The sequence below is a fragment of the Strigops habroptila genome, chromosome 5 (assembly GCF_004027225.2).
Source record: "Strigops habroptila isolate Jane chromosome 5, bStrHab1.2.pri, whole genome shotgun sequence".
Lineage (NCBI taxonomy): Eukaryota > Metazoa > Chordata > Aves > Psittaciformes > Psittacidae > Strigops > Strigops habroptila.
The window spans coordinates 72,201,959-72,228,558 of NC_044281.2; the positions used below are offsets into that span (position 1 = coordinate 72,201,959).

Below are 26,600 nucleotides of genomic sequence, written 5' to 3' on the forward strand. Positions count from 1 at the left end.
TAAAGTGAAGATGGGATGGAGATGGACCATGGAGACAATCCAGGCTGGAGAGAGTGCATTGAATTCCATGTATTTTGAGCTTTATTGTTGGAGAATTCTCTTGGGACACTATGTGACCCTGTTGCTGAAGGTGTGGAGGGTTGCTAGGCCCCTGGCCCCTTGCTCAGCAAGAGGTGGAGTGGAAGGTGTCGAATACCTTCAGTTAAGACACTGGTACAGCTACTATCACAATTGCAGCCATATTTCCTCCTGTGCAGAGCAGCACTGGGAATGATGAGCAGAGCCACTCCCTTCCTTCTGTGTCCATCCACAGCCTTCCAGCCGTGGTAAGCATGTTCTCGCCAAGTGGGCTTGGTGAGAGCCCATGAGGTGAACAGTGGCTGACAGAGCTGCTTCTGACAATGCTGCCAAGCCAGGACAGGGACTTGCCTGGCATTCCAAGCCAAATTTCCGCTATGGGTTTAATGCAACTCTTTTACAAGCAAAACTCAGGGGATTAAAATACACATCTGTTCTGTCTATGTCTCCTTGTACTCATACTCTTTCTCCAACATTGTATGTACCTTTCTTCCTCTGCCTCAGCTCAGAACTCCTTGTTCTGTTGGGGCTTCTGCATAGCTGAGAACTTCAAAGCCTTCACTTAATTTGTGTTTGCAGTTCTAAGTACTGAATGAAGGTGTTAGGCAGAAGCAGGTTCTTTCGAAGTATTTGTGTATAAACATGAAAGTTACAACTTTCTGCTCCTTGCTCCTTTCATCTTTTCAGGCTCACAGATAAAATGCAGTTGGGTTTTTGAACTTTACAGAAAGTTTTATTAAAAGAGTGACTCAGACTTAGAGAAGTTCTCCTGCCGAGGTCTTTTTCTCTTTCTCCATTCCCGTCCTTTTGTTTTTTTCTTCCTTTTCTTCTGCTTCCCTTCTTACTCTCTCTCATTTAATATTTTTCAACATTAGTTTCAGCTGGTTTTGGTGCATTCAGATTGCATTGTTGCTTTCCAGGGGCTTCATTTGTTACAGTCCCCAAATCTGTCCACTTCATAGCCCCTGTTACCTTTGGTATGGGTGTACATTTGTGGAAAATGGATTATTTCAGTATTGTGTTCCCAGTTTGCCTCCAAACTGCCATGGGGAGAAGTCCTAAGGATGTCTCTCCATTGACAACAGAGAGAGCACAGAAGACTAAAATACCCAATTTTCAGATTTTTTTCCACCTGTTTTAGGGGATATTTAAACTCAGGAAATATTTCATCAAAAAGGTGGGAATTGGGGCAAGAATTACAATGATCTATCACAAAGAGATCTCTTTGAATGCTGTCATATTGTCCAGCAACACAGAAAGAACTTCTGCTCCCTTAGGTTCCCAGCAGGTTGCCAGCTTCCTGTTCTTTGACATTTTTCAGGTAGTTTGGTCTATTTACATGAAGTTTAATTTCTTCTATTGATACCAACTCGAAAGCCACATTGACATGTAAAATAACACAAATAATTTCAACTACTGGTACATCCCTGTCTAGGTTACAGTGTCCAGGCAGTTGTAATGAAGATGTTAAGACCAGAGGTAGGATCAGGGACTCCTGGGACTTTTTGTGCTTTAACCGCTAGATCAAAGATACAGAGCTGCTGTAAATATGTAGGTCAGTGACATATGATGTATATTTTGCTGAGCCTTCTGTTAGTCCAATTTCCTTTTAATCTTCTGACCAAAATCTGAGCACTGACCACCCTAGTTGCAAATATCTTCTTTTTGGGAAAAGAGGTAATTATCAGGCATCAGGACTTCCGTGAGTGAATCACTCTAGTGACTTTCAGGATGAACCCCATATGCATATAGCTCCTCTTGGAAGTTTGTGTTATTTGCTTGACTTGACTTTTGTGTCAGCTGGAATCTGATAATTTAACTGATAACTTCTACTGGTGCAGCTGTTTGTCTTCCAGTACTCACTCTATGAAGTATTGTCAAGAATTTGCTGCTTCAAAGGTTATAAAGAGCTTAGGTCCTTGAAGTAAGCTTTTAGTTTTTCTTTTCTAATCTTGAGGGCAGTAGTATAACTTAACCTCTCTGTGCCTGAAAAGAAGCATGCTGAACTCCATTACAAAGACTTCAATGTCTTGGCTTATGGTGCTTAGCCTGTGTGCAGAGACGAGAAATATCCTGATATCCTGCAGCGATTGCCAATGTGACATTCACCCACAGACATCTCTACAGCTTCCTGAGATTAAAATACTGGCCACACTGATTAGACTGGGTCAAGGATATAGGAAATCAGGTGGAATTTGCAGCTCTTTTCCTTTTAATGAGTGCTTTAATGAGGAATTTCCTTGGGAAAAGTCTATCCACTTCATTGGCATAAAACTGTAATGCAAGCTTTCTTTTGAGGCCCACAAGAATTCCTTAAAATTATGGTCAGACAGTTGCAAGCTATGAAATTATCTGTCTCCCAGGTGAGAGGAGGCAACTTCTTGCATACATTTGTGCAGACCATTTCCAGAAAAGGTTGTTTAAGATAATCCATTTTATTTTGCATTGCAAGATGCTGGAAGCACATTAGCTTCAATCTCCGCAGTTCAGCTAAGGGTAAGTAAGTTCTTTAAATATGTTGTAGTATCAGTATAAATTCGTAGAGTCATAGAATCACAGACTGGTTTGGGTTGGAAGGGACCTTAACGATCATGCAGTTCAAACTGCACATTCATAGGCACGGACACCTTCCACTAGACCAGGTTGCTCCAAGCCCTGTCCAGCCTGGCCCTGAACACTTCCAGGGAGGGGGCATCTACACCTTCTCTGTGCCAGGGCCTCACCACCCTCACAGTAAAGAGCTTATTACTTATACCTAATCTAAATCTACCCTCTTCCAGTTTAAAGCTATTACCCCTTGCCCTATCCTATCATTTTAATTCAATATACATTAATATAAACAATGGTTGTTGATTGCTTTGGACCTGTGACTATACTTTTGCTAATCAGTATCGAGAAACCTTAGAAATCCAAGTTTGTTGCTGGAAGGAAGACACTTCAGATGCTTTTTTCTCATTCAGATTTTTTAATTTCTCATATTGCTGAAGTGTTTCAGCACTTTGCTGAAAATTCTCTCTGTAGTCTCTGGGGGTTGGTGCAGGGAGGATCTGTAAGCCTATAGGACAATGTGATGCTCAGTCGAAGAGCTCCCATTTCTCGCAAAGCCCACCTCCTCCCCAGCCTCGCTTGGCATCTGGACAGCAGTCACCCACATGTGGCACATTAAAGGATTAAGGCCTTAACGACAATTTTTAAATGCCATTATTAAACAGGGACTTCCATCCTGTAGAACACTTGAAAAATAACATTTGTAAAACTGCTTCCTGAACAGTATATTCCCTTTTCCATTATCTCATCTATTTGTATGCTAATAAGAATTCTTCTTTGTTTCTACTCAGTCTCTGCTTGAGCAGTTCAACACTGAATTAATGATTCTGTGTTTTATGCTGTCAAGATTTTACTTATATTTTAAAAAAAATGTATCTCAATAATTAATTACAGATAAATTATTGACAAAGCAGCAGGAGATGCAAAGAAAGAGTGCTCTGTATCCAAGAGATGCTTTTCAAACAGATATTTTTACAATATCAGAGATATATATATACTTTTAATATTCAACTATCAGAAATAATGAATGCTTGCCTAGCATTGGATGCTTCATGTGATATCACAAGCTACTGCAAAAAATTAGCATTTTCTCTCAAAGTATATCCGTAACCAATATGCACATCTGTTAAAAATATCTCCCAAGAGAAAAATATACTAGTGTATTCAGACTGCACTTCTTGAAGAAAGTCCTGCATATTTAGGAAGCACAGCTTTGCTGTCAGAGAAACTAAGTTAAGAGCAGACATAATTCTGCAGTTTTCTGCTTGTTTGAAAATGCTTATAGAATCTGAATGTTCACATATATCAGTAACAGCTCTGGAGTTAATTCAAGAAAGTTACTGAAACTTCAATGCCTCTTGAAAGAATCTTTAGTTTTCAGTATCTTTTCTGATGCAGGAAAGTATCCTACTGAGTTTAGGATGTTCCTGCGCATTTCTACACCTGAGGAAGGGTCCTAGCCCAAGGTAATGTGAGTTGTGCTAACTCCCTTGTGAGTCACTGGCTGACTCAAGGAATGGTTCAGGCTGGAAGGGACCTCTGGAGGTTGTCCACCCAATCTCCAGCCCAAAGCAGGGCAGGTTGCTCAGGACTTTGGGCTGAGGGTGCAAAATCCACAGACTCACTGGTCCTGTGTTTCAGTGGTTAATGTTTTTCACAGTGAAGATTTTTTTCTTTATGTCCTCGTGATTGTTGTCCCTCATCCCTTCTTTGTGCTTCTAAAAAATGAGCCCGACTTCTTTTTCATAATTTCCTTTCGGGTAGTGGAAGACAGCAACCAAATTCCTCCTTAAGCTTCTAACCCCCAGACTGAACATCCCCTGTGCTTTCACCTTCTCCACATGCAGTGTGTGCTCCAGACCCTACCACACTGATGGCCTTTGGCTGGGCCCTCCAGCCTCCGCAGGATGCCAGAAAATGTATGTGCAACATACACACACGAGAGTGTGGACTTTTACTGCAGCTCAAGTGACACACCCAGGTGTGCCTGAGCTCTGAGCAATGTTGGCCAGATACAGATACATATATACTTTTTCCCCAGATCTCTGAATAAGTTTGTATCAATATTACCCATTTCCTGCTCTTTCACTCTCTGCAGAGAACTGGCTTTGAAGGGCTAAGTGTGGCAGGGAGAGTCTTCCTCTTTAATGCAACTCTAAAATATTTAAGAGATTAGACTAAGGAAGTAATTCCAGAGCCTAGTTCAACATTACATCTCTCTTCATGAAAACCCATCTTCAAAGAGCTTCTTCAAGGCCCAGGGATGCCAAAAAGAATATTTCCATTGACTTTTGTCCACTTTGCTTTCTGTTCTAAAGAAAATCCAATTTTCAACTAAGCTATCATCTGCATTTGGCATAAAGCATGGGCGAATTTCACATCTCGGCTACCTCAAGGAGAGATGACGCCAAGGCTGAGCTTCTATTTTCATGAAGAACAGCATAAAAACCAGGCTCCTTGTTAGCAACACAAAAATCTCTATATGGGGAAATGAGCTGTCTTTGCAATGGCACAACTGATATTTTAGCCTCAGGATCCTTTTCTCTTCTAAAGGTCACAGCACGATTTTAAACCCAGAATATTGCAATGCATTTCAATGTCTGAAATCTAGGGTAAACAAGATCTGCTAATGTAAAACAGCAATGAAGAAATCACATCTACCTTTCTCATGCCAGAATTGACTCATCCCAGGAATAACAATTCCCAACAGTGGGAAAATAAAACTGGCCTTTCAGTGCCATGACCTTGGATTTAAGACCTTCTTCCTCACTGCACAGAGGGATGATGATAGCATTTACAATAAGATGACTGGCTTAGTGGATGAGAGGAGGGCAGCGGATGCTGTTTTTCTTTCGGAAGTGACTTTCAACACTGTTCTCTGTTAAGGTCCTCAGAGACAAGCTGATGAAGTATGGGGCCAAGAAGTGGAAATGACATGGCGTGAAACTGGCTGAATGGCTGGACCCAAAGGGATGAGACTAGCAGTACAAAGTCCAGCTGGAGGTCAGCACTAGTAGTGTACTCAAGGGGTTGAGTTTGAATTCTATAATGTTTAATATTTTCATTAACTGCCTAGGTAATGGGACAAAGTGTACCCTCAGCGAGTTTGCACATGATACAAAACTGGCAGGAGAGGATACACCAGATGAATGTGCTGCTGTTCAGAGGGACTGTAGAAAGGGCTGGATGAAATGGGCCAACAGCTCTCTTATAAAGTTCAGTAAAGCAAAAGGCAATGTCTTGCCCCTGCATAAACACATGCACCAGCAGAGAGTGGGGAATTCTGGCTGAAAATGACTTCTGCAGAATAGGTCATGGTGGTCCTGGTTGACACCAAGTTTAATATAAGCTAGCAATTTGGCCTGGAGACAAATAAAACCAATAGCACTCTGGGCTGTATAAGAAAGCAGGTCAAGGGAAGTGATCATTCCCATTTATTCAGCACTGATGAGACACATCTGGATTGCTGGGTCCAGTTCTGGGCTCCCCAGTACAAAAGAGAAATGGACATACTGAATTGAGTCCAGCAAAGTTGATTAGGGAATTGGAACATCTGTCACATGAGGAGAGACTGAAAGACCTGGTGGTATTGAGCTTGGACATGAAAAGTCTCAGGAGGATCTTATTCACATATGCAAGCACCTGGCAGGAGGACTAAAAAAGGTGGAGACAGACTCTTCTCAGTGATGTCCATTGGCAGGACAAGAAGCAAAGGGCACAAGCTGAAATACAGAAAATTCCATTTAAACAAGAAAAATCACTTTTACTGTGAGGCTGGCTGAATACTGGCACAGGCTGCCCAGAGAGGCAGTGGAGGCTGCATCGTTCAAGCTGTTCAAAACCCAACTGGATGCAGCCCTGAGCAACCTGCTACAGCTGACTCAACTCTGAGTAAGGATCTGGACCATCTCCAAAAGTGCCTGCACACCTCACCCGTTCTGTGGTGCTTTGATCAGAGTGCGCAAAGGATTTTTGCAAGACACGTCGGAGAAAACAGTATGTTTTGTAATGTCAAGTATCATCAAGGCCACAAGGAACTGATAAATCCTGAACACTACTTTGAGAGAAATTCAGAGTAAGACTTCACTGTAGCTGAGAGTATGTGTTTATAACACTAAATTATAATGGTCACATGTTAATTGTTCTCCACCAAATTGCAGGCTTTTTTACAAATGTTTTTATCCTGGGAAAAACCTCTTTATTAAAGTATTTGAACCTTCAAAACATGCCAGTCATTCTATCTGTAAGATGGTAAAAACCAGCAAATACCTCTCATGACTATTTCCTTACTAAAAAATCAATGAAATTGCAACTACCTCAGTATGCATATATTGACTGTTATTCCTAACACCGATTTAACTGTAAAGGCCTATTAAAATAGAGCATCTGCCAAGGAGTTGGCTTTATAAAAGCATACAGTACTTAGAAGAGAATAGAAGAAATTGATAGAAAATATAGGTTTACTATGTAATTTCTAACGGAAGTGTAATGGGTGCTTATTGTACTAAATTCTGCTGAAGAGAAAATGCCTTGGACTTTGCCTGGAGAGAGAAAAGATGTGAAAAGAGATGAAAGACAAAGTTTTATTGCACTTTGCCTAATAGAAGGTGAATAACAGAGTTACACCAGAAGTTTGAATCAGTATTGAATATGAAAGCTGGATGTGAGTCCTAATCTGACATCTTCATCATAAAACAGTCTTTCCTTGTGTTATACAGAGAAGGGAACAATCTGTATTCCAAATAACCTCTGGACTGTGCACTTGAATTAGGGAACATAAAGGAGTGAACACCACTGCACGAGCAGCTGTGGAGCGGCATGAAGATAGATGGTGTCTGGGATGAGATGGGGCTAAAAGAAGAGAAGCAGCAATATGGTTTTTTCCATTGCAGTGAGTCACGTAAAGCAGGAGTACACTTAAACTGAATGTTTTTTTCCTTTCTCTTTCAACTGCCACTAAGAAGCCGTCTCAGCAACCAGACAATTAAAGCAACCTGAACTCTCTCATGAACAGGGAGCAATTGTTTCTTACTTGCAGAAGGAAATACACACACGTGTGTGCATGTGCGCACACAGACTCTTAAGATGGCTTAAAAAAGTCGTATTTGACTTCCTGGCTAGTTTGGCAATTCTCTTCAAAAATAGCTCTCATGACTGCAGGCTGGCAGAGCTGTTCCTGCCTTGATTTAAATGGGAAAACTCAATTAGAGTTTGAATCTGTTGCACTGAAATGGAATTGTCTCTTGCAGGCAGAGCTCAGTCACGGACACGGAGCAGGGTGAGCAAGAGGGGTTGGGAGAGAAGGAGGCTGTGCCTGAGCAGAGGGCAGGTTGTAGGGGGCTCTGAGCTAGTTACAATAGGGATTTTTCATGTGCTGTCAATCTGGAAAGGGAACGGCATTGCTCTTCTCCAAACATGATCTACTTCTTCTAGGCTTTTGCTCTCCAAACCACTCCATGCCTTAGGAGTCCTGCTGCCATTTGTGTTCCTGTAGTTTAGAAATATTTGTGAGAGTCTTGCCTAGGCTGGAGCTTAGGCACTGGTAAAATGTTTGGCTTTTTGGTGGCAGGTTCACCACTGGAGATCTCCCCAGCTCCTTGTACTTCCCAGTGTCCTCTCGCAGTCCCATGTCTGTCCTCGCTGCCTCCCTCCAGCCATGAGGGAAGACACTTCAGTACTGCCTCTGCTCCCAGGAGCCTTGAGCTGCCTCTGCATTTCTCTCATCATCGTGCATTGAGATATGTGTCTAGAAATCACTGACTCTCCCCCTGCCTCTCTTATCTGGGATCTCAGCTGGAGCCTGAGTTTCCATTTGCTCTGTAAGTCATCTGTGCTAAACTGCTTCTCATAAATAGCAGCTTCCAGCATGACTTCTTTCATCTGTGGCTTGTATTTGTGTGCAAGAGGGAGAAAACAGGTCTAATTTACATCAGAGCAGCTGGCTCCTCTGATCTGCCACCTGGAGACATGGCCAACAGGGAATGTGTGTCTGCAAACGGGCCAGGTCTTTGCTCCCCTTGCTGTGCCTCTCTCTGCACTTGTCACCCAGGGGGCAAATGTACCCCTTGACTCAACCCTATGGGACCTGCTGGACACTGTTAGTCGATGTTATGGTTGTAATGCACAAGTCCTGGCAGTGCAGCAGGCTCCAGTGTTCCTCTGCAAAACCTGCAGTGGTTTTAAACTGAAAGAGGGTAGATTTAGATCAGACATTAGGAAGAAATTCTTCATTATGAGGGTGGTGAAGCGCTGGCACAGGTTGCCCAGAGAAGCTGTGGCTGCCCCATCCCTGGCAGTGTTCAAGGCCAGGTTGGAAGGGGCTTGGAACAACCTGGTTTAGTGGAAGGTGTCCATGCCTATGAATGTGCAGTTGGAACTGTATGAACTTTAAGGTCCCTTCAAACCCAAACCATTCTGTGAGTCTGTGAGTGTGTTCACAGAAGCAAAGAGGGAAATGGCTTGTGTGTGGGTAGGATGGGGCAGTGGGCTGGCAGGATGCAGGCCTGCTATGATCCCCTGCCCTACCCTGACTATGCCATTTAGTAACCTGGTTATGAACATGCAGCTGGAGATGTTTATGTGTACTGTATTGCTCTTTGCCCAGGGAGAAAGGCGGTAGTGATCAAACATTTTTACTCTATAATGGTTGTCCCTGGAGAACCTGTGGCAGAAGAGGTGTTTAGGTCTTCCTTCATGTGTGTTGTGTGCAGATGAGAACAGATGGAGATGAGGGAGTTTTGATAGCCAGGCCTCAGCCACACACTCAGAGGAGCACTGGATAAGAGTTAGTGCCCTGCACTGAAATGCCTATTACAGCCTGTCTGTCCTTTGAGCAAATGCAGGTAAATGCCTTAAAGCTCTTCACTGCAGGCTCCTGCTGCTCTTGTGTATATGGATGAATGTGTGTGCATGATCTGAATAGAGGTGGTGTTGCATGTACTAATACCCTGTCATTGACATGGGGCAGTTGAAATGCCTCTGGCAGGCCAGGAACACTTGATAAACTGTGGCAGTTACTGCAATAGCACTCTCCATACTCCACAGAGATACTCCAAGGACTTTTAGCTTCTATCTGATTTTTTTTTTTCCCCAGTAGGTTGGTATTTTCTCTGGAGTCCTTTTCCAAAGAGCAAAGGAAAAGTTCGGAAAAAATGCCATATATGAATTCTGATCACATTGCGATTGGCAAAGGCAAGGTAGCAAGGGAAGAGCCGTGGCTACGTGGTACAGGGGAATTTTCTGAGGAGAAAAGGCTATTGGGTGTCTGACACTTTTGCAGGAACAGGGAGAAACCCTTCAATGCCAAAGCTGTGATGGGGCCAGCAGCTACCTGGTGTTCCCAGGGCTGAGTGTGGTCCTCAGCAAATGCCAGAGCTTGTCAGTGGGGAGGGGAGGTCATTCTCACTGGAACATATCCCACAGATGGGTGAGACAAGCAGGGAAATTTTCAAGAAAGGTCTCCTGAGAAAAACTAGCTGAGCCATGGTGGCAAAAGGGTGAAGATGAAGAACCATGTCATAGGTCATCTTATGGCTCCTGCAGCAAGAGCAGTGGCTGCAGCACCTGGGAGAAACCCCAGGATGGGACATGGAGATGGAGATCAGGCCTGAAAGGGAACTGTTCCTAGCAACACACTGCAGACTCCAGCCACGTGGCCAGCTCTGCCTGCAACCGAAGTGTTAATGATCTCAGAAGAGAAAGAGCTAAAATGAAACCAAGAGCTTTGCCTGCTCTGAGGTTCTTTAGAAAGAGGTAAATATGACTTTAAAGAGAGGGCAAGCACTTCCAACACGGCATGTCCATGAAGCACATCACCCCACAGGGCAGGTCAGCTGCCTGCTCTGCTGCCCATGCCAGGGCATTTCCCCAGCTAATGCTTGGAAGAGGCATCCCAGACCCCAGTCAAGCTAAGTGAAGAGGTGGGAGCAGTTTGGAAACAGGGGAAGGGAGATTTCGCTCTCACGCTGGGCCCATGGAGAGGGGCTGCCACCAGCCAGCGGTCAGCAGCAGTGATCAGTTCAGAAGGACCATCACTGAGTGGAGTGGGATGTGGTGGGGCTGCCTGTGTGCAGCCACAGAGCCCTCTTGTGTTGCCTGCGGGGCTGCAGACCAGCCAGAAATGATCCTTTTCCTTCAGCAACACCAAGGAAGGCAAAACACGAGTGGTTTAGGTCCCTCACCCTGCCTTAGGAATTTCCAGCTCCTGCAGTTTCTAGAAGGCAAGAATAGGAGGAATGAAATGATCCAACTCCCCCTTGTCTGTGAGACAAGGAGATATATTCTGCACAACTTCTAAAGAGCCGTATACCAGGAGGAGAGATTTACTCTGGAGCTGTTCCCATGGTGTTACCTTAACAAATTGGTTGGTTTTCCAGACAATATTATGGTTTCTTGCAGAAACCCATGTACCAAGAACTTACTGTTTCAGCCAAAAGAAATCTATGAAAAATTGTTTTTCTTATAAAAATCCTGTTGTTGTTGGTTTTTTGGGGGTTTTTTTGGTTTTTTTTTTTTTTCCTGTGGAAAATAGCTCGGTTTTTTTTCAAAAGTAAAGGGAAAAAAACACCCTTTGGCTGAACTGTCAAATCTCTGAAGACTAAAAGTTCACACATCCTTCCTTCAGACAATATTAGAGCCACGATGGGCTGTTCCACCCCACATTTATTATTCTGACCTGTGCAATCATTGCTACAAAAGGAAAAGTGGTTAGTGGAGGTGAAGAAAGGAGACAAGGTTTTTACCAGCCGCATTTTCTTTTATAAAATAGGGGTTATATGAACTCCCTTCTGTGGTGCTCTATGCTTCCCTCCTGCTCCTGAAAAACACACAAGTCTCTGCCTAAGTTTAAGGCTGCAAATAACGCCCTTGACTGCAATGTCCCTTTAGGAAGCCACTTTAGGCACAAGGGCTTTGTGCAGTGGAGGCTGATGAAGTTCCAGGGAGCCCTGCTCCAATGGAGTCCCCAGGGAGACAACACTGTCTCCTCCTGGCAGTCCTTCGTCATTGGACATGTTCCCAGAAACCACAAGCAGATTAAATATTACAGGATTTTTTTCCTTACAATGGCACAGGTATGCTTGTCTCTCTTTTTAATGGTTTCAAAAAGTGCAAAGCCAGAAAAGACTATTAGAACATTTTAATTTGCTGATGGTTTTGTGTAGTCTTGTGTTAACCAGGCATTAATCTCTAGCAGATACCACCAGCAAGGAAATAAAATGCCATCAATCTAAGAACGCTTTAAAACTACTATGGGAAGATGAAAAGGTGGAAAATGCTTATGAAAATCTGTCCCATTCTGGAGAAAAAGGTAAATGTTGTCCTTCCCTTTGCCTGCAGTAAATGACAATGAATCTGAACAGGGAGAACATTATTTTCTGCATTCAGATGCAGTGGTCTCTAAGACCAACCCTGAGAATACAGATAACAACCATACAACACAATCATCCAAATACAGCGCAAGGGAGGTCTTGTTTTCAGTCATGTCCATAAATGGCAAACAGAGCTGTGTGTCAGAATCCGTTCTTTTCCTACTTCTAATCTGTTGCATAGACTCTTCTTGTGTATGTCTAATGTGTTCAGGAGGTTAGGAGGAGGTTGTGAGAGGTTCAGAAGCTGATGTGCGTTTTGCAATTTCCTATCTACTGAACCAGATTTTCCTAATAATTCAAGATGTGAAATGAAATAAAATCATTGCAAAGATGATGCTATGTATGTGTCAGCTTCTATTTGAATAATGTATCTTGTACTTTGGCTGCTTAGGATTGAATTTTTGATATCAATTTCTTTTTCTCTACATTGCTGCCAGCATGATCCTAATTGGTCTGTGTTGGCAACAAAACTGTAAGAATGAGTCCTTTTAGTTTACATTGATGCCACTTTTAACATGAACTGTTGCATTAGCATCTTACCAAAATATTTGGATTGGAATTGTTTTACCTTTTTTTCTTTTTAAAGGTCTTCTCTTCAAAATTTAAGTTAGTTCATGAAAATCTTTGCAGATTTGGGAAATACTGCATTATTTCAGAACAAAGCTCCTGGGTCTCTTTCTTCCTCATTCTCAGAATGTGTGTTCATAAAAGACTGGAAAGTATATAGGTTTGAAAAATAACTAAAATAGCTGAGTATTTCAGCGTGAAATTTTGGTGTTGCATTGTTGTGCCAGGACAAACAAGTTGCTGCCCAGAGCATTCTCTGGTATAACTCTAGTTATGGTTTTTGGTAAGAGACAGATCCTTAGCCTGCCCCATGGTAGTTACAGTTAATATTTCATCTTTTTACTGATTCTCTTTCTCATTGTTTTTTTACAAAGTCACCCCTTCTCCTGCCGACTGTAATTGAATTGGCTGTCTGTATTAGGTTCTTAGATTCACCATATGCTCTCAGTCTAATATTATTTATTTGAGATTAATGGTAACAACACCAAGAACATATGAATGCAAAGCCCACAGGGGAGGTCACAGAGAATCTTGTTTTGCCAGATATTGATGTAGCTATCCTGAAAGCTTTCAGGTGGGTGTCACAGACATTTACTCTTCACCTTTTGAATCTGTGGAAAATTTAAGGAGCTGCTATGGAGTAATCCATAAAGCCTTCCAGTCCAGAGAAAGTTGTCATTTAAATGGGCAGTTGAGGAAAGAAGCTGAAGTTCCTATGCTATGCTTCTCAGACATAAGGTAAGGCTGTAAAAATGGCAAAGATTTTCAGGACTTACATCTGAACATGTATTTTGCTTCTCTGATTCTACTAATCTCTGTTTTGGGAATATTTTCATGAATTACTTCAAAAAAAGGGTGCATTTGCAAGCTGTCTCTGTCAGTTTCATGTTACCCTTGCCAGAAGGTGTCTCACTTGCATGGTCATTGCAAGAAACTAGGTTTGCTCACTCTCTATGAGATATCTTTAGGTGCACTGCCTATTGCTAGTTTGATTTAAGACAATGTATTGCAGCCAGTCAGCAACATGATTAAGACGGTATATTAACATAAACTGAGTAATGTGTGCGCAAGGCTTGAATAAGCACAGCACATCTCACAAATGCTAGTTAGCAGCAGAAATATTTTTAAAGGAAATTATGTTGAAAAGAGGAAAAGCCAACAAGGAAAAGGGGAAAAGAGAAAAGAAGGATGGAGGAAAAGAACTGACTAGTGAAGGGAGAGAAGATATGTACTGCAGTGATTGGCAGAGGTGAAGGAGATAGGAGAAGATGGGAATTGGTGGATCAGAGGGATATGGAGCAATGGGAGAATACAGTCTGGATGGGAGAGGAGATGCCTGCGGAGAGAGGACACCTCTGGTTAGAGGAGATGGTGTAAACCAGGAAAAGGGGAACAAGTGTCTCAGGCTCCTGCTAACAGCTCTGCCAGTGGTCAGATCCCTGGGTTGTGCTGGCCCCTGACCCAGCTGCATCCCATCCCTATGAGATGTTCTCCTAGGGCTAAACCCTGCTCTTGGCAGGAGGCTCTGTAGCTCCAATTACAAATTAATTAACTCCGTTGAGAACAGGAGATATGATGGAATGAGGGGGAGATAGAAAAGCGTAGCTAAGAAGTAACTTTAATGAATTTGGCTTTCCTCAGTGAAGGTTTGAAGACATGAAAGATGTTTTCAAAGCAGCAGGAAAGCTTGCTGAAGGAATGGATTATTCAAAGCTTAAAAAGTGCTGATTACAAATTGCTCTGTGTATGCTTTTGGTTGTTAAGTGTTAAGAGCTCTTAATAACTAAGCTAATAAACTCCTCACTGTTTCACCTTGATATTTTTATTTATGTCTTCAGAAATATGCTAGTTTGCTGTATAAATAGCAAGGCATATTTCATCTTGGAGCAAATAACAAACACAGTCAAAGATATCTTCAACACAGCAAGAAGTGAGGATTCGTTTTATTTATTTGATTAACCTTTGGTATCTTTTGTGTTTCATGTTGTCTACCAGTGAAGTGGACACAGACTTTACCTGCATGAGCTTTGTGAAATGTCTAGCAGATCTCTGGTTGCGCATGAAACCTGCCAACACTGACTGGGGGAAAGGGGAGGCAATTTTAAAGGTAGATTAATTAAAAATGCTTTAAGATTTAGAACTCTTAAAAAAACAAACCCTGCCCAGTTAACTTGGTTCCTTAATTCCTGGTGAAAGCTCTTGCCATGTTCTGTTTCAAAACCAATTCAAAGACCAAGTTGCAAATAAGATCTTTTCTTGAGAAGGTGAGAGTTAAAGTGAGTTCCTTTTGTGTGGTGGGCAGAAAGAAGTCTTGAAAAAGCCGTTACCCAGCTACTCTTAATGCCTCCCCCCTGCGGCAGGCAGTGCTTTTTTAAACTGTACTTATTGATCTGTGTTATGAAAACAATTACAGTAGCATTCATGAGCCTTAAAAACCATAAGCAAAGGCAATACACATACTTCACTTAATTCAGTAAGTTTGGTGGGGGGTCTAATATGCCTCTTGGAGTGTAGCTTCAGGAACTACACTGCTGGAGGAAGCTCTGGTAATATGTTTAGTAATAACAACACTAAAAATAAGGCTGAACAAACCAGCTAGTTTATGCAGTGTTGAAAACCCTCTGCTCTCTGCTGTCATGCACACTGGCCTTGGCTGGCCCCAGACCTCCTCCAGCCCCATGCCTGCGGGAAGAGAGGGAGCAAGTGCCCCCCTGCACTCTTCCTCTCTGCTGAGATGGCAAACACTTCAGGCAGCGAGCGCCTCTGGCTGGCCCTGCACAGCACCCGCTAGGAAGTAAGGTCTCATTTCAGCTGGGGCTCTCAAGCACTCTGGTAGTACAAATAATTTTATGTAATGATTTCATTTTGTTTCCCGTCCCAGGCTTTGTCCAGAGACTCACAGTGGAACTATTAAGCATGTCTGGAATTGTTATGAACCTCTTTCCCCAAAAGTGATTTATCTGACTGAGAGTAATACAGTGTAATTGTATGCCAGCCTCTGACTATTCTTCTAAGACAGCCCAGTTCCTGTTTCTCTGAAAGCCATCTCAAGCTGAATAAAGACTGTACTGCTCTGAAAACAGCCACTGCCCCTTCAGGTTGGGCTCATATTGTAGAAAGCAAAGGCATATTGCCTGGATGCAAATAATGTATACCCATCTCTATTATCAACCTCCAGGGACCTGCCCAACTGCTCAGGGCATTTGCCACATTTTCAGAATTTGGCAGCATGTCATGTCAAAAATGAAAGGCCCAGAGGACCAAAAGTCCCCAGGACATCAGGAGCAGTAGCAAAATAGGATGTATGTATGGTTTAGTGCGAGGTGTCCCTGCCCATGGCAGGGGGTTGGAACTAGATGATCTTAAGGTCCTTTCCAACCCTAACTATTCTATGATTCTATGATTCTATGTTCAGCTGTTCTGTTTTCCCTAGCTTTAAAATGAAGTTTCTTCTCTTTGGAAAGGACTTTGAGCCAGAATCATGGGGAATTATTTGTGTGTGGGTAAAAATGTACTGCTCTGAGAAAACTGCACTGGGAAGCATGGCCAGGTCTTAAGAGAGCAATGTGGCCAATGAACGGTCGAGTGGCTACAGCGCCTTTCCAACCCCATTGGTGGCTATGAGAGCTGGCTAGTTTCACTGAATTGCCTTTCTGAGTGAGGAAGATAATCTTATTAGAGCAACCTCTGCAATGTTGATGGAGTCTAAGAGATGGATCAAGCTGTCCAAAGAGGCTGCTAGTAGCATCATTAGCACAAAACAAGAGAGAGGAATGTGATCCAGTAACTGTCCAGGGAATAACATTATTGTGAACTACTCTGTGAATGGAACAATAGAGGGGGCCAGCTTTGCCTTGCTGAAGGAAACCTGTGGGCCCGTAGGAATCATGTGAAAGGCACAGACTTTGAAAAATGTTCTGCAGCTGAGCTAAGAAAGCCAGCGTTGGGCTGATCATCTTTAAGATCCTAGCTGTCTGTGTTAAAATGTCTTCCACACCTCAGTTCCGAAAGCCTTGCTCTGCGAACACTAAACCTCTGTCACTGCCCTGACTTGAACCGCCACACAGAGCTAATTTTCTGTTATTCAAGTGCTCTGTCCACAGGAAAAGATGGAACTGTCCCTGCTGGAGCTTATTCTAGTTGCTTTTCTCCCCTGGAGTTGTCGCCACTGCTGCACCTCTTTGTGGCCAAAGCCCATGCTGCAAACTGCCACTGAATGTCACCTAGCTGACTGATGTGGCAAAGTAGTGGATTTTGGGATGTGAAGCTTTGTGTTCTGTCTTCTGGGCTTTCTACTTGTCTCAACCTCAGAAGCATAAAGCAGAAACATGTTGTCGTCTTTGAGGCTTTGTACGTTCCACATCCCAACCTCTCTTTTGATAGCAAAAGAGAGGTAATTTTAGGCACTGAAATGAGTAATTGCAAGTTCTCATTTTCTGCTATTCAGGAGTACCTGGTCCAGCCAGAAACGATGAAGACAAGCATGGCAATGATCAGAAATGCATTTCTGGACAGAAGCCCAGTCACTAGATGAACTCCCTCTGTAGCCAGCGGTCTTGAAATCTTATAGCTTCAATGAATTTAAAAACAGGTCTTTTCAGGGCATCCTCAAAATAATGACCTCTGGTGAGAAAGGTCCTCGCTTGCTACAATACCCAGTGCTTGGCACAGAACAGCCTCAGCAACCCAGAAGTCTCCCTGCTTGATGTGCAGCAGGAGTAACGTTCTGTATTATCTGCCCATCAATGTAGCCTTACCAGAGCAGTCAAGATGTGTTTGTCCTGCCAGAATATGTGACGAATATTAACATTTTGCTAGGGTTCAAAAGTGCATGGAAAATACTAACGTTTGCTTCTTGAGTAATTTTGTACTCAAACTCTTGTACCTGCTTCCTTGCATATAAGATTGCTCCTGTGAAGGTGCTACAGGGCTTTTGCCCAGTGGTCAGCAAGGGGATGTCTAGCAGATGTGCTTTATGCTGGCTGCTGTCTCCATCATCACTGGGAGATGAAGGCTGGGTGGTGCAGGGCTGTGTGGATGACAAGAGAGACACTAGAAGAATGTCTAAAAAAGGTCATTCATACTGGCAAATATAGAGAACATTCTTTCTTCCTTTGCCCCAGCCCTGCATTGAATGAATTTATTGCCCTGCAAAATAGTTTCGGGTTTTTACTTCATACAAGCAAGTGACAGTAAGTTGATCCAAAAGTTGTGAGGGAATTCCAATCTATCTCTCTTTCCCCTCCTTCTCCTCATCCTGCCTGTTTGTTTGGTTTTTTTTTTAATTATATAATTTTTTTTTTAAATTATTATTCTTCCTTCTTGGCATGGGAGATTTATCATAGTTGGGATTTCGATTTCTGGGACCTTGAAAAGCAGAAGAAAACATAAAAGATGTGGTTGGAGGCTCAAAATTCAAAATCCTAAGCTTGGTCAAGGAAGCAAGTCTGGGCAATTAGTGAGTGCCAGTGATCTGCTCTTTTGAAATTGAGAGCTATGAGCTATCTTAGTGGAACAGAGTCTGCTTTAAAGCAGATAAAATGCTCCACCTCAGAAACACTCCACACTGACAGGCACGAGCTTTGTGCAGATTGGCAAAATCTGTCCATGTTTTCCCTGGCGTTTTTCTTGAGTGCAAGCATTTGTTCTGCTTTTGCTTTGATTAGTCCCTCATAGTGCTACTCTGACAGACTAAATTAGGTGTCAGTAATAATATACTTTGTAAATCCAATCATTTCGTCTGTACAGAAATTCTCCATGCTCAGGCTGTGGTTGTTTTCCATGCCTATTCACTGCATGTAATTATATAAAAATCTACTATGAATAAACACCAAATAGTGGCTAGATCTTAAACTGCACCATTTCTCAATTGGTACTCATGGGGTGTGACTGGCTAGCTAGTCCACAAGACAGTAAGTCTGCTTCTCAGTCAAGTGATAGAAAGGTTTAATATGAGTGATAAGGAATAGGAGTCAGCAATCCAGTCTACTTAGAGATGATCTATTTATTTAGCAGGACTGATTGTAAACTGCAGGCACTGAGATTTTTTGGCAAACATTTTCCTACCTGCTGGATTTCTTAAGCTGTGATCTTCAACATGATATATACCCGAATCCTCTCTACTGTCCATGTACCCCAGCTAGGGGGCAAATTCAGTTCAAGCCAATTTCTTCTATCTGTTTGTTTCAGCTTCAAGGCAGATACTTAGCATGTTTCAGATTAGAGCCATCATGTGAATCAAAAGTCTAGGGCTTGAGTTAAAGCATGAGCTCAAGTTGCAAGCTAACGTAATGGGTGTCAAGTGAGATTTTAAGATCAAAATGGACATTTAAGGTCTTTATAACATCAACCACAGAATTTCTTCTGATTACCTCTGTTTGGAATCCAGCAGATCATGTCTTCATCAAAGCAGAGCTTCTAGATCTGCTTCTGTTTTAGCCAGAAGACACCAATACATAGTGAGCCCACCAATTCCCTGTGCTGATTGTTATTATCCCAGGTCACTCTTACTGTTAAATAATTGTGTGTATTTTACTGATTAGGCAGTGGAGGACCACTAAAAACCAGAACAATATTTGGTCCATACTTGTAGCTTGTAAAATGTACCTGCCCTCCTTTTTACCAGGGGAAAGATGTCGTTTCCTACTTCAGCGGATGTTTTGTAGGAAGATGAGGAGTATACCCCTGTTCCTAACCAAAGTCATCTTTCTGGTTAGATTTTCTTTCAGATGACAATGCAAAAGGTGGAAGTGATCATCATGTGCTCAGACTTCTCTATGCCATTTCAGAGAGAGATGCAATGGAAGAAGAAGAGGACCATTTGATTTTCATCAAGTTTCATAGGAAAGCATTTTCTCTTTCTCTTCATACTTGATATACTTAGAACTTAGACATTCATACACAGATTTTTCTGGGTAAATAGCAAGTCAAACCACTAGTTTTTATCTGTTTTTCTTGTTAATCCTTGTGAAAAACAGAGCTATGGGTTTTTTTCTGTTGTGGATTTTTTTGTGTGTTTTTTTATTTTTCTTTAAAATCAAATTGCATACTGCAGTGAAACAAGACAGGAGTCGCATTTTTTTCCCTCATATTTTGTAATGTCTTGTTCTAAAATTTGCTGCTTATGAGACCATTTGAAAATATCCCATATAAATGGGAACTTTGCAGAAATAACAGACTTACTTAAATTTATCTTGTGGGCTGCTGCCCAAAGAGAGAAATTGTGGCTTCTCAGTGGTGGCTGCATTCTCAGTAATGAAATACAAAGAACAATTTTCTTACCTTGCATTTATACAAACTGTAACAGTACAAAAATAAGAAACTTAAAAAAACTTCCCAAACAAGACTTCCAACCATTCTTCATGCTTCCCAGGTATCAAAGAGCTTTGCAGATCAATGCCATTGCTATATGAATGAGAGGACTTTAGAAAGCCATCAGATATAGGGGGAGGTCTATGGTCTGTGGCAGATCCTATTGGAAATAAGCATCTCTTATGCCTGTGTGACTTCCTATGCTTTTCAAAGTGTGTAGTTTGAGAGGTGTTTGGGATTCAGCGTTTATGATGGAATCTGTAACAAAACGCAGCATGGGAACTGCAAGGTGGTGTTTAAGTAGTTGGAGTGAGAGTCAGAAACTGGTTTAAAAAGCATTTCCTGAAGGTACAATCACTTCTGGCCCCAGAGTAGCAACACTTATGCATATTTCTGCACCCTGGGGCAGTTTTGAAGAATGTAGCTAATGTTAAATCTAAACTCAAAAGGCTTTAATTTTTCTGTTTGATGGGGAGCACTCATTATGCAAATAAGATAGCATTTGGGCAGCTGTCTGTTTTCCAAAGTTTTTTTCTTTTTTTGGAAGGATGCTAGTTTAAAATGGAAATTTCCACAGGGAAGTTACAGATTTAGCAACAGCTTTTTATTGTGCCTGGAAAATGTGAAGTGGAACAAAATCAGATACAGGCATAATTGGTAAAGCCCCATCCTGGCATGAAAGGAACCTTGTTTCAGTTTGGCACTGTCAGTGTTCTAACTCCTCCTAGAGAAGGAAATTGAAGAGACCTCCACTTGTCCTTGACCTCATGGCACAGGTAAAAAGTCCTTCATTATCTCGATAGCTGGCATCTGGTGGCTAGCTAAATCCCATCATTCTTCCTGACCTACCTCCACACTAGGTTTTTGGGGCAGGCACAGTTTGTGTGAGGGTTTTCTCAGTGTTATAAGGGCAGCTAACCTCTGTACTCTGATTTACAGTAATCTTGCTGCCCTCCTTGCATTTGATGTTGCAGGAAGGACCTCAATCCAGTCTTTCTGGCCAGCATTTCATGTGTGGCAGTCCCATGGGGAGCAGTGGGAGACATGGCTATGTCCTCCAGTTTTCTTATGTAGTGGATTCCATGACTTTCTTGAACTTGGGCATGAATCCAGGCAGGCTTTGCCTGTATGATTACATTAGGTAAGAGCACAGTGTTTGGTAAGCAAAGGCCTTATTCATCACCAGCAAAGTTAAAGAATTAGTCAGAAGATAATCTGAGGGAACATTCTGCACTTGTATAACTCACATGCCATGACCAATGGAATGAGAGTATTTTATATCTGCAGAGATTTTGTTTTTTTTCTTCTAGTGATACTTTTCTTCTTCCAGCAATACAGTCTCAAAAATCTTATGGAGGATTCAGGGATTTTGACACCCATCATTAGCTCAAAGTCTGGGGGCCTTTAAGAACTTAGGCTTTAGTCTCTGGGAAAAAGACAAACCATAAGGAACATGAAAACATTAAAATAAAGAAAAACCTTTTATTAATTTATTTTAACTTATTCCCCATTAACTACTCTGTCTCAGAACATGGAAGCAAGAACCTGGACATTTGTCTCTAGGAGTATAGTGAGAGTCTGGAACAACTTGTCCCTGGGAGCAGTGAAGAAAAAGAACCAGCCTTCCTTTTACAGTGCTTCTTGTTTAGATGAAATCATAAACTATCTAGCTTGGTACCTGTGATACACTGGCATATTTCCTCCCCAGTCTGAGTTTTCTTACCAATTCCTTACATTACTTGTGCTGGGCTGTTGGTGAAACATCTGCTTCCCAATATCCAAAAGGGATTTGTTGTGTAGTGTTGAGGGGAGCTTTCCCTGCTGAGGTTGGCTTGCTTAATTTAGTAACAGTTTGTGAAATGCTTTGGATCCATCTGGAAGGAAGATCATTACCCTAACAATGCAAACTGACCTGGGTGAGCAAGGGCTGGGGGGCCAAACCTCATCTATAAGAAAGATGCATGGCAGAAGATGGGCAGATTGCTGAAGGGAAAGCAGGTGGCTCTTGTATGCTGAGTGGGAGCTCTGCTCTTCTTGGGAGGGAAGCAACAGCAGCATTAAGTGCTGAGACTGACAGGAAAAGTTAGTGGAACTGCTTTCCTACGTTGCTGGGCACAGCTGCAGCACAGTGCTTTTCTGTGCTTGAAGCCTTAGGGTTGCTGAGCTTGCAGCTGAAGGTGGAGAGCTGCAGAGACAGGCAGGGAAAGTTGTACACAGCAAACTGTTTTTCATCCATCTCTGTGAAATGAATGAGTGTGTAGTATCAGGACCCCAGGCTTTCAGAAGTTTGGTATGAAATTAAACAAACCTGGGGCATTTTTTTTTATGAAGAACACACGAATAGCTTATGAGCAGCCTGGCACATGGATGTGGCTTGGTCTCCCTTCTTCCCAAGCACTCTGCTTGTCACATGCTGCTTGAGGTTCTGTCTAAGGGTGGGCAAAGTGATTAACTTCCACTTGCCTCTCTTTAATCGCTGTGCAGAGGAACACCAGGGCAGGGCCTTCAGAAGTGTGCCAGGGAGCTCCCAGAGTAATGAACCATAACATTTGCTTCACCATTATGGCTGCTTCTGCTTGGGGTGAGCCCTGGTTTGCTATGCCACTTTCTGCTTAAAGATTTCCACTCCCTCCTTTTTTTTAATGCCAGGAACCTGAGTACAGTGGTCAGAGTGGCTTTCTGTGTTGGCAAGCGTATTTTGGAAGGAAGATGTGCCATTATCTTATCAGCAAATCATTTCCCACAGGCATTTTATTAATCTGCTGCAGAGGACAAAGTGAGCTATGGGGAAGACTGCTGAGGCAGTTGTGGCTGGTGAACCAAAGCTGACCTTTTCATACAGTGGATGTTTTCTTCTCTCTGGCATCTGGATTGTGTTTGGTGCAGTTGTAGGACCCTTTGAAACTCAGCATCTTATTTTTTTTAACACTTGGAAAAAATAGACCCTGAAGGAGGGACAACAAGCAAACTAAATCAAAACATATTTTCCCCAAAATACACAAACTTCCCCTTCCAGTAAGAAAATACCCTGAGGACACTGGATCTCAGCACTAAATCCATGCCTTTGGAAACAGCCTGCATAACACAAAAAAGGCAAGAAGTAAACCCTGCTGTCCATCCAAGGTCAGCCATGTGCTTCCGTTTCCTTCGTTCATGAAGGGAATGCTGCGGTCCCCAGGAGGAACCATGTTACAGTAATATTTCAGGAACATGCCAGGAAAAGAGCGAGGACTCTTGCTCTTGGTCTTGCTTGGGTGGACAGAGTGCCACCCAATCTGCTGTTTTTACAGCTGAACGGGTGAAATTCCTACCTAAGCTGAGTCTTCTCTGTTTTTGACTAAACAAGGGTGCGGGGTGTTTTGTGAGCTGGGGTGCATTATTTTACTGGCTCAAATGAAAACAAAGCTGTGCTTTCCCTTTTTCAAAGCACGCTGTAGGCCTCCTCCTCTCTCCCTGCTATTTTTATTCTAAGGGAATACCAGTGACTTTAGGGAATTTCCTGGTGTCATCACAGAATCAGGCACTAATTCTGCCAATTTGCACATGCAAGGGACCACTGCTGACCTAAGGTGCAATATAAAGAATGGTTACAGCTGTGTTTTAGGACCGGATTGGTATTTTCTCTTCCTTTCTTTTCAGAAATGAGTTGACAGAGCGCTAACGTTCCTTACCAGACATGACATAAACATGCCCCGAGTTTCACTCTGCATCCATAGCCTCCCCAGAAAATCTCCCTTCTGTCTGAACACAAAAAGCCAGGAAAAAGCATTCATAGACATAAACACTTCATTTGAAGAGGAAGAGATGTTCAAGAGCTGTTCTTATGATTTTCACTTTGAATAGAGCTGGGTGGTCGATTAAATGCCCAGCAACTGGCATTTCAAAAGCCACAATAGGGTCCTGACCTATCCACAAAGAGAGAAGGAATGATACCAAAAAGTGACTTCCCTTTTTCTTTATGCCAAGAAAACATCCTGGAGTGGTGGCTTCTACAGAGTTATTCGAAAGGTCCTCTGAATAGGTGAGGTGGATGGGAGTGCTATAGGAGGAGGCATTGACCTTGTGTTCCATTCCTGGGACTTTACAGAACCCGGGAACAATTGCACAGACAGTCAGTGGCATTCAACATGAGCTTTCATCACTCTTCAGAGAGTCATAGACATACCTGGGGTACCTGGGTGCCTACTTTTCTCCCTAGTGGATGGACAAAGTCTATGACAGCTGGATAGGAAGAAGTGGGAAATGCTCCATCCCTGGCAGTGTTCAAGGCCAGGTTGGACAGAGCCTTGGGTGACATGGTCTAGTGTGAGGCGTCCCTGCCCATGGCAGCAGGTTGGAACTAGATGAGCTTAAGGTTCTTTCCAACCAAACCATTCTATGATTCTATGAATCAGGCTCCTGCTCCAGTGCAGTACGATATGGAGGAGTGGTGCGTGACATAGTTGGGCAATCTCAGTGCACTGCCAGCCATAGGCATCTGGTAAGTATTTTCCTGTCTTTGACTCTGCTGCTCTTTCAAGTGTCCTCACACAACTTTCTGAAGTTACTGAACTGGCAAAGTCTGCTTTGTTAGGTGTTTCTTACTGTCTCCACAGCCATAGATGTGAGAAGGCTGTAACTGCCACAGGATGGGCCCATATGCTGTAGAGCAGATATCACTCCCAGGCAGCTGGGATGGGTTGCTTATATGCTGTGAAGGTTTCTATTCTTTGCCAGGAAATGTCAATTAGTGCTTGATTAGTTAAACTAAAGATTCAGAAGAAAATTCAGGAAAGGAAATAAAACACTATTTGATGAGTAATTTGCACATCAGCTGTAATAAAATGTACTACTTTTAAAATGAAAGATCAGCTGCTTTCATCTATTTGCTACCAGTGTCAATTTCCCAAGTTTTCACAACTGCAGATCTAAAAAAAACTCCTAACCACCTTTGCTTTTAATGTGTCAGAAAGTCCAGAGAAAGACTTTAAGCTGAAAATCTAAACTAATTTTACTGAAATTACTCAGAATTATAGCTGAGTTCACACTCCTACCTCAATTCCTATTCCTTCTTATATGCCATTCCAAAGGATTTTCAAAAAGATGTAGGTCTTTTCATCTCTTTGTTCCCATTTCCAGGCAGAATTTAGTATTTATGCTAAATTGCAGGCAGTTTGGATAAGGTAGGTATGAATTCAGACTGTTATTATCTTCCAAAATCCAGCCAATATTTGCATAAACAACATAATTTAAACATAATATGCTCAAATCCCATTGCAATTCATAAATTGAGCAGTTAGTAGATGGGCCAAAACTGAGGTAGACTGTAATGATATCACTGAAGTCAAATGGACTTGGGCTAATTTGCTTTAGATATGATCTGGCCCGTGTTTACTTTTAGCATTATATTGTCCTCCTTTCTTTTCCATGATACTCATTGTGCTGGCCTCCAAATTTCATTGCAAAAAAGGCCCTGGGGTTTTGTCTGCATGTTCTTTTGTCATAATTTCTACATTAATTGTTTTTAGAGTCAGGACGAACTCATGATTTTTCTCATCATTAAAACAGTCATGAAAGCTGCACTTCTATCTCCTCTCTTTTCCTCTCATCCTCATGCCTTTTTGTTTGTTTTAAAGGACTTAAATACAAGTTGTAGCGAACCCAACACTGAGCAAATATTAAACAACACAGAGCAGAAAAATGCAGTGACCTGGGTGGTGTTTGCACTTTAGGAGCTAAAAAAAAAATGCATTCATGGTTTGTTTGAAAGATACCGCTTGATTCTGTCTTCATGGTGACAGTGGGAGTTCTGTCACCATTCAACAAGGGATAGATAAGATCCTTAAGATATTTGGTGAAATGGCTCAGCCAAGGATTATAACTTTCAATACACAAAAGCCATAAACTGTGGCCAAAATAAGTTCAAACTAAATAACCTGTCTCTGGTGGATGAGGTATGTGTCAGATCCTGCTTTGAAATCAGGGCTGTTGTGTGATTGAGCAGGTTCAGTAGACAGGACACAGAATGACGTTCTCCAGGAATATTTGACAAAATGTTCAAATCTTGGTACAGAGCACAGGCTGATCTTCAAAGATACTGGTAGCACTGTTTCTATTTCTTCAACAAAAGCATTGTCAAGCATTAGAACAGGTTGTCCAGGGAAGTGATGGAGTCACCTTCCCTGGAAGTATTTAAAAGCCACGTAGATGTGGCACTGAGGGACATGGTTTAAGCGGTGGACTTGGCAATGTTACTTTAATAGTTGGACTGGATGATACTAAAGGTCTTTTTCAACCTAAACGATTCTGTGATTCTATGCATTGTTACAGCTGTTAGTCCTGCATTTGCCCAAGGTGTTTGCATGCTGTAATTTCATTGCTTTAAGGAAGAATGTGTTTGCAGAGAGATCTTGGCATGCCATTTGAGTTCTTAAATTTCCTTCTGTCTAAACTCCACAGCTCTCATGAAGAAATGAACAGGAAGGGGAGCACCATGGTTACAGCTTCATTTCTCAGTAAGTACAAATACTTTTTTTCATTACTTTTTTGATTTTCTTCTTGAGCTGGAAGCAGAACTGCTTTGTGGCCAAACCAGATTCACAGCAGGGTGATGAAGTGCCATTGCAGCCTTGTTGTTAAGCATCCTGTAGGGGAGGACTGCCAAATATGTTGTGTTATCAAAGATATAAGACATGGCTGGCTCAAGAGTATAGAAACAAGTGATGAACTGTCCCAGTGCTGTATCATGTT

The 26,600-nt window shown here is 42.3% G+C and overlaps 1 long non-coding RNA gene across 1 annotated transcript in view; it reads left to right on the top strand.

Annotated features, from left to right (window-relative positions):
• The window catches only part of LOC115609024, a 37,987-nt gene extending 11,622 nt beyond the window's left edge, over nt 1–26,365 (top strand). The window contains exon 3 of the long non-coding RNA XR_003991715.1: nt 26,310–26,365. This is a non-coding gene — a long non-coding RNA (uncharacterized LOC115609024). The remainder of the gene's footprint in view (nt 1–26,309) is intronic.
• Nucleotides 26,366–26,600: the final 235 nt, after the last annotated feature.